The sequence below is a fragment of the Haliaeetus albicilla genome, chromosome 6 (assembly GCF_947461875.1).
Source record: "Haliaeetus albicilla chromosome 6, bHalAlb1.1, whole genome shotgun sequence".
In the NCBI taxonomy this organism is placed as follows: Eukaryota; Metazoa; Chordata; class Aves; order Accipitriformes; family Accipitridae; genus Haliaeetus; species Haliaeetus albicilla.
The window spans coordinates 48,023,287-48,031,218 of NC_091488.1; the positions used below are offsets into that span (position 1 = coordinate 48,023,287).

The window sequence follows — 7,932 nt, forward strand, 5'->3', positions numbered from 1 at the left end:
ACCTGTATCCATTCCCCTCCATCTCTTAGGTCCCCTCCTGCCTGGTGGCAAGGGGGCAGGGAAACCTCGGCTTCTCGCGGAGCCTCCACCTGCTGCCTCTGCCTCAGGGATGGTAGGGTGCGGGTCCACCAACCTATCTCCCTCTCACATTCCTTGATACTCCTCAACCTTTCCACTTCCTCCTTCAGCTCTGCCACCAGGCTGATCAGATCATCTACCTGGTCACATCTCGCACAAGAGGTGTCCCCGCTGCCCTCCGGCATCAGTGATAGACTCAGGCACTCCCTGCGTCCAGAGACCTGGACAGCTGCACGTTTACGTGGGAGCTCTGTCCACGTCGCCACGTTTTTCCTAGCAATGGCTTTCACCCGAGTGGCAGCCATATCGGGGTCTCCTTCTGAGGCCGATGCCCACTGCTTCAGTAACATTCTCAAGCTGGGAAAGGGGGGGGCTGCGCCCTACCCGCGCAAACTGCTGCACCACGGCACACCTTTCTGATGCGCCATGCTCCCGGTCGCTGGCGCTCCTTCAGGGCCATTTAAATCTCCCATGGTTGCCCCTGGCAATGCCCACGCCGCATCAGCCTCTCTCGTGAGAGCTGCCGGCTCTGCACGGTGCCTCTGCTCTTCCCCGGGGCTCCTGGGCCTTGGGAACCTCCCAGTCCGCCTCAATCTAGCGCTTAGCCACCAACTTACCATTGTGTCTGCTGGCCTCGCCGGTGACTGATGTGATTTTAATAACTACATTGTTATTGCATTTAACGAGCTAATTTCCTACCTAGTTTAGAGACACATGTATCTTTTTCTGTCTATGCCTCAGAAAAATTAAGTTGAACTCCTTACCTGGTCACATTGCTGATGCAATAGTTGTAGCTGTAGTACAGGAGCAGGTATCATCGTTGCCTGTAAGTGTCACTTTCTCTGTCTAGGACCTTGCTTGCTGTAAATTTAAGGCAGGTAGGAACAGTGCTGCTGCTCCTCCAGCTGACTTTATAACTGCTGGTGGTTTGCCCTTCCCCTTTCCCAGGTGATTGTGCTAAGGGTGGTGGGCGGAGGCTTGGGGGTATTTGAGCCACAGCCTCTGCTGAGGGAGCTCCTTGTGCTCCTGGGTTTCTCTGGTGTTGGTGCTCAGCTCTTGCTTGAGTCCTTTGCAGCTTTTGAGCTGGCTCAGCCCTTTGGGAAGAGCTGTCTGCCTGAGGTAAGAGCTTCAGGACCAGTCAAGGTTCAGCAGCCCGTGTGGTAGAAAGTAACGCTTGTATGCAGCTTTTTTTTTTGTTTGTTTTCCTTTCTTTTTTTTCAGGTCAGTAATTTTGTTTTGAGTGTTCGGGGGTAGAAAGATGGTTTAGTAGTATGCATTGTTTGGTTTTTTTTTTTAAATTCTTCATGCTTTGTGTTTTCCTGGAATTCCCAACTTTATTGAAAAAGGAACCTTGTTTTTTTCACCAGTTCTGCTGTATGCTGTGTAAGTTGCTGATATCTCTCTTAATGGGACCGATGGTGACATTGTTTGTCAGGGGTTAGGGTGAGTGTCTTGTATGTATTTGTATATGGAGATTTAGTATTTCTGAAGAAAGCAGAAGGGCCGTGAGGCACAGTGCCTTTCAGGGTCTGGGATGCCTCGTCGCCTTTCCTCATTGCCCACAGAATGCCATATTGTCCCTAGAATCTTTGCAGCTTATGGCAGGCCCCTCGTAGATTACAAGCTTGGGACTTGACTTTATTTTGTGGGTATGTAGCAGAGCTCAGGGTCTCTGTGAAACTGTAGGTTAGGAGGTGCCCCCAGAATTTGGGATGTGGCTCAGAAGAGCGGCTCCTGAGGAGTAGCCACTGAAGGGGGTTCAGGGGTGCGAATGGAGGGCAGGAGGTGTCAGGAAGCAGTGGGGTTCCTTTCCTGACGGTTGAGGAGAAGAAAAGGGGCTTCTAAAGTTTTGGGACTGCTGGGGAAAGGGAGGAGGGTTCACCAGCCCTTCTCGGATGAGTTTTGCAGTTGGATTTGGATGTCATAGAATCGTAGAATGGTTTGGGTTGGAAGGGACCATAAAGATCCTCTGGTTCCAACCCCACCCCCGCAATGGGTAGGGACGCCTTCCGCGAGACCAGGTTGCTCAAAGCCCCATCTGACCTGGCCTTGAATGCTTCCAGGGAGGGAGCATCCGCAGGTTCTCTGGGCGACGCGTTCCAGTGCCTCGCCACCCCTAGTGAGAAACGTCTTCCTAATACCTAAACTAAATGTACCCTCCTTAGGACTGAAGTCGTTACCGCCTTGTCCTATTGCTGTACACCCTTGTAAAAAGTCCCTCTGCAGGTTTCTTATAGGCACCCTTTACGTACCGTGAAGTCTGCTCTAAGGTCTCCTGCAAAGCTGCATGCCGGTGAGCGGTCCGAGAAGGTGAGGCGGTCGTCGGCCGGGTCGGTGTTGAATAGCGAAGTATTATGGGGCTGCTCGGTTAAGCATTTACCTTCTGTTCTGGAGGCGCTGTGTGGGCTATCTTTGAATTGGGTGAGCGTTTGAGGTGAGCTGTGGATTAGTGAGGAGGAGCGTGGGGCTGATGACTTCTCATGAGCGCCACGCTAACTTGGTGTCTCTTGGTACCTTAGGTACCACGAGTGACGACGGCTGCAGGGTCTGAGTCTGGAATGAGCGCGGAAGCGAACGCGGTGGCACTTGTGAGGAGGGGTGAGTTGGGGAAGTAGTTGGCGTTGGCCAGTGGGATGCTTACTCCCTTTTCTGATTTGTTTTTTTTTGTTTGTTTGTTTTTTTATTTCAGATGTTGAAGAGCAATGTGTCCCCTTGAGGAACATCCCAGTTAGCCCGTGTGGTTTTGTGGAGGATGGATTCGGACCCTCGGCCCTCTGAAAGCTAAGTTGAGGAACCCGGGCTGGGGAGAGGCTGGGAGGAAGGGACACAGCTGGGAATTGCCGGGAGGGGTTTTAAAGTTAGTGCAGGAGAGAGGGCTGTCCCAAAGCAGCCCCTTTGTGCAGGCGAAGGGAGCGGGTTGCTTTTCAGCATGAGACCAGTGTGTGCTGGGCAGGGCAGCTCCAGCCTGTGTCTGTGGTGGTGTGTAGTTTGTGTAGTCTGTCCTCTGTGGCTCAGATCTCAATGTCCTTATTGCGCTTTGTGTTGGGGGAGCATGGCATGTGCTTCAGGTGCTGTCCCTAGGGTCTTGAATGCTCATACTCGTTGGCATGGTGCCAGTCGGGTGCTTCCTTTCTTGCGCTCGGAGCTCTAAAGCGTGGATCGGTCTCAGCAGGTTGCGGTCGGTTCTTTTTGCGGCGTTCTTTTGGGCTGCTTTGGCAGCTCTGCTCTCTAGCTGTCCGTTCTCTCAGACTGGGAGTTCTTCCCCGCATCTTGATGTTCCTAGGTCTTGATGACAGGCTTCTGGCGCATCCATCATCTCGGTTTTGACAGTACCATCTTGTAACAGGCTGTTAAGTTGGACTCCTCGGGGTCTGCCGTACAGCCTCCTTGCCTCAGTGGTTTGGACGCTGTAGGTCATCTTGCCGGATGGCACCTCCCATCCGGGGGTCATTCTTCTTGCTGAGAGTTTTCTCTCTGAATCACCTTGTCTGTACTGTTCTGTCTTGTGTTGGTCTGTGCACAGGTGTGTTTGGCTTGGAGCTGCTCTGCCCGGGGCTGTAGAGTCAGGGGTAGGTGGAACAGCGATAAGAGTCTATGGGTGAAATGTTGATTGGCCTTAATTGAATGGGCAAGGGTTGTACAGTCATCTGGGATCGAGTAGGCATTGGTGGGCTGTGTGGACAGCAACGTTGAGATTTCTTTACGGAAATGATTGTAGGCTTGTGGCAGAGGCTGTTGAGGGGTGGTGAAGTGGATTTGAGTCTCTAAGGTGTTGAGGCTTGCATGTGATGGGCTTAAAGTTTGGCCCTGGGTTTTTTGTTTTCGTTTTTTTAAAAATGGCTGGTTGTAGCTGGAGTACTGGTATTCCTAGATGGAATCAAGATCTCTGGAGTTGTTAAGCTCTTGCTCTGCATCCAGGCTGACTCATTCAATGTGGGGTTTTATTCGGATGCAGAGAGACAAGATGCATGCCCCAGAGCGATGGAGGAGGGGAGCGGAGCGCCGTAAGGAGGTGGGTCTGTGAGTGGAATCAGAGGGCAGATGCGGCCGGTGGCTCTATGACTAGCTGATAGGGTTCTTTTTTTCTTTTATTTGGAAGGTGCGAAGCAAGGAGCGAAGTGGGCCATCAGCACCAGAGGTGTCTCGGGCAAGGTGAGCCGTGACTACTGGGTTAAAGGAACCGTTCCTTTGGAGGTGTCGCATTGTTGGCAAATTTGCAAGCATCCCTTGCTTGTTTTTTGCAGGCAGTACGCATGCTTTGACGTGGCAAGCTCTTGATGACAGAGCGGGTTAGTTGAGCAGCCAAGGTAAAGGAGAGGGAGTTGGGAATCGGTCCGGGCAGGCTGAGGTTTCGGGCGGCCTCTCAGCATGCGTCTTATGCTTTGGTTTTTGCAGGTGGCGCACGCAGCCTCAGAGGAGCCATGCCACAGGCCAATGAGGAGTTTGAGAAGGTGAGGTGATTGTGGGCTGTGCCAGTGTTGAATATCGAAGTATTAGGTGGTTGCTTGGTTAAGCGTTTACCTTCTGTTTTGCAGGCGCTGTGAGGGCCACCTTTGGAATGGGATGAGCATTTGAGGTGAGCTGTGGATTAGGGAGGAGGAGAATGGGCCTGGTGAGTCTCACGACTGCTATGCTAATTTTGTGCGTCTTGCTGTCTCGGGTACCGTGAGTGCTGATGGCCGCAGGGTCTGAGTCTGGAATGAGCAGGTAAGCATAACGCTGTGGTGTGTGTGATTAAGTGGGGGGTTGGGAAAGTAGTTGGTGTTGGCTGATGGGTTACTTACTGCCTCTTCTGATTTTGTTGCCTTTTTTTTTTTTTTGTCTTCACTGCAGATGATGAAGAGGAACCTGGCGACTGCCGGATTGTCCCAGTTAGCCCATGTGATTTTTGCGGAGGATGGATTCGTACCCTCGGCCCTCTGAAAGTTAAGTTGAGGGACCCGGGCTGGGGAGAGGCTGGGAGGGAGGGACACAGCTGGGAATTGCCGGGAGGGGTTTTAAAGTGAGAGTAGGAGGGCAGGGCTGTCCAGGAGCAGTCCTGTTTGGGCAGATGAAGGGAGCGGGTTGCTTTTGAGCCCGAGAGCAGCGTGTGCCGGGCAGGGCAGTTCCAGCCTGTGTCCGTGGTGGTGTGTAGTTTGTGTAGTCTGTCTTGTGCGCCTTCGATCTTCCTCGGGTCTCAATGCCATCATCAGTCTTTGCGCTCAGGGAGCGCGGCGTGCGCTTCGGGCACCGTCCCTAGGGTCTCGAATGCCCTTACTCATCAGCACTGTGCCAGTCGGGTGCTCCTTTTCTTGCGCTCGGAGCTCTAAAGCGTGGATCTGTCTCAGCGGTTTCCGGTCGGTCCTCTTTTGCGGCGCTCTTCCGGGCTGCTTTGGCAGCTCTGCTCTCTAGCCGTCCGTTTTCTCGGACTGGGACTTCTTCCCCGCATCCTGACATCCTTAGGTCTCGACGCCAGGCTTCTGGCGCATCCATCATCTTGGTTTTGATGGGCTTGATCTTGTAACGGGCCCTTACTTTTGCCTCCTCTTCTTTGGGGCTGTCGTAGAGCCTCCTCGCTTTGTGGTTTTGGGCGCTGTAGGTCAATTTGCCGGATGGCGCCTCCCGTCCGGGGGTCGTCATTCTTCTTGCTGAGAGTTTTCTCTCTCTTTGAATCGCCTTGTTGGTAGTGTTCCGTGTTGTGTGTGTTTGTGCACGGGTGTGTTTGGCTTGGAGCTGCTCTGCCCGGGGCTGTAGAGTCAGGGGTAGGTGGAACAGCGATAAGAATCTACGGGTGAAACGTCGATGTGCCTAGTTTGTCAGCATTGAGGGTTAAATGATTTTTGAGTCATTGCATGTCAGTAGGGGAGTGGATTGCAAGTGGATTGTGAGGTAGACTATAGTAAGGCAGTAAGTGGGCATGGGTGTTAATATTTGTTTATGTGGACACTTTGCGGTAAGCTTCTAGAAATGGTGAAGGCATTGAGGTTTTTGTTTCTGGAATAGGTGCGAAGCAGGAGCGTGGAGCTGTGGAGGATTTTTTTATGCCGAGGGTGAAGTTTGTATTCAAGAGTTTTGTGTGTTGGTTTTGCAGGTGATCACGGGGCACGAGGCGTTTGAAGGAACCTTGCGTTTAGGCGATGTGGCTGCTACGGAGGTTGGACTGTGACAAGTGCCACTATGAAAGCTAAGTGTCTGGTTGAAAATCTATGTATGGTGCAGATGGCGCGTGTTGAAGCGTTGCTGTAACGGAAGGGCAGTTTGTGGGGAGGTTGGGCTGGGGCCAGGGGTTTTGCAGGAAGGGTGCTTTTCGAGGCCCCGGGTGCTGCGGGTAAGGGGCGATGGCCCCTTGACACCCTTTGGCGGCGGGATGGGTTAGTTGAGAGCGAGGGCTAGTGTGCGTGTGATCTGAATGAGTGGTGTGTTGTGAATGTGCGTAACGTTGTAGGGTTATGTGGTTTAGCTTTTTAGTGGTCTCTTGCAGGGTGGAGGTAGAGATGTTTGTTAGGCAATTCAGAAAAAATAAATACAATTAGAATAAAAAAACCCCGCTGGGTGGCTTTTTTTTTTTTCCCTCCGGTCCCGGCTGCTCTGTGGGACAGTGGTCACGGCCAATGTTTGGATGGGGGTCAGGCTTGGGCCGGGGTTCTGGCAGGCAGGGCGATTTTTTTTCAAGGCTCCCAGGAACAGAGCTCCCGTGGAGCGCTCCCCTGGAACCTGGTAATCGCCACCGAGCGCAGGGAATTAGGTTGGTCTGCGGCTGGTCTTTGGAAGACAGTTGAGGATTTTGCGGGCGAAGGGTGGGGGGAGCTGGACTAGATGGCCAGCATGGAGTAGGCCAGGGTTGTAAAGTGGGTGAGTGTAACTTTATTATTCCATGGTGTGTTTGTAAAATATTGAGGTGATCTAATGCTATTTATAATTTTTATGTCTAAGTGTGGAAGTGGACAGTGTGTGAAGAGGAGTGGAGCTCACTTGTTTTTTGCTTGGGAACAGGGATGGTGGAGGTAACGTCACCTCGGGCAGTAAAACTTCTGGACGGGTAGCGACGGACATAAGGGCAGTGAGGAACGTGGACAAGACTGATAGGGTGGAAAAAGCTCTGTAAAACGTTGAAATTACATAAAATATTAAAAAAAAAAGTAATAGAATATGGCACTGCTGCTGAGTGTAAGTAAAGAAGTTTTTAATTAAAAAAATTTAAAAAATTTAGTATCACAGCAGACGTCATTTCCTAGTGCATCTTTTGAAGTTGCGATTGTAAAAATGTATTACAAAACTTTGAAGTTGGTATTGTAAAACTTAAATTTAAAAGAAAACCGCACTAGCCGCTGGCTCAGTCTCTGGGAGTAAAGAGCTATAAGCTGAAGTTAAACAATTTACTCCCAGGGCAGAAACCATTTTCCACGGCAACGTTGCAGTAGGGCAGTGCTTTAACTTTAAAATGTGCAGTACTGCTGTGCTTAACTCTGTCAAAGGCAAGGGCTCGGAGGTCAAAGGTCGTGGGGCTCGGAGGCCATAGGTCACCAGGCCCAGGAGTCAAAGCTCATGGGGTCAGGGGTCTAAAGTCACTAAGGTCAAAGGTCGCCGGGGTCAGGGGGGCAAAAGCGCAAAGGTTGAAGGGTCAAGCTCAAAGGTCAGGGGTGGGGGTCAAGGGTCACCAAGTCAGGGTCAAAGCTCGTGGGGTCAGGGGTCACAGGGGTCTGGGGTCAAATGTCACCGGGGGCAGGGGTGAAATATCAAAGGTCACTGGGTCAGGGGTAAAAGGTCACAGGGTCAAAGATCAGAGCCCATGGGGTTACGGTCAAAGGTCACCGGGGTCGGGGTAAAAGCTCAAAGGTTCAAGGGTCGAGCTCAAAGGTCACAGATCACCAAGTC

At 51.8% G+C, this 7,932-nt stretch overlaps 1 long non-coding RNA gene across 1 annotated transcript; it reads left to right on the top strand.

The window, feature by feature from the left end:
- Nucleotides 1–3,224: 3,224 nt before the first annotated feature.
- Nucleotides 3,225–5,311, top strand: LOC138685755 (uncharacterized). The gene is made up of 3 exons (XR_011325204.1): nt 3,225–4,529; nt 4,614–4,690; nt 4,912–5,311. It is a non-coding gene; the product is annotated as an uncharacterized lncRNA (long non-coding RNA).
- The last annotated feature ends 2,621 nt before the right edge of the window (nt 5,312–7,932 follow it).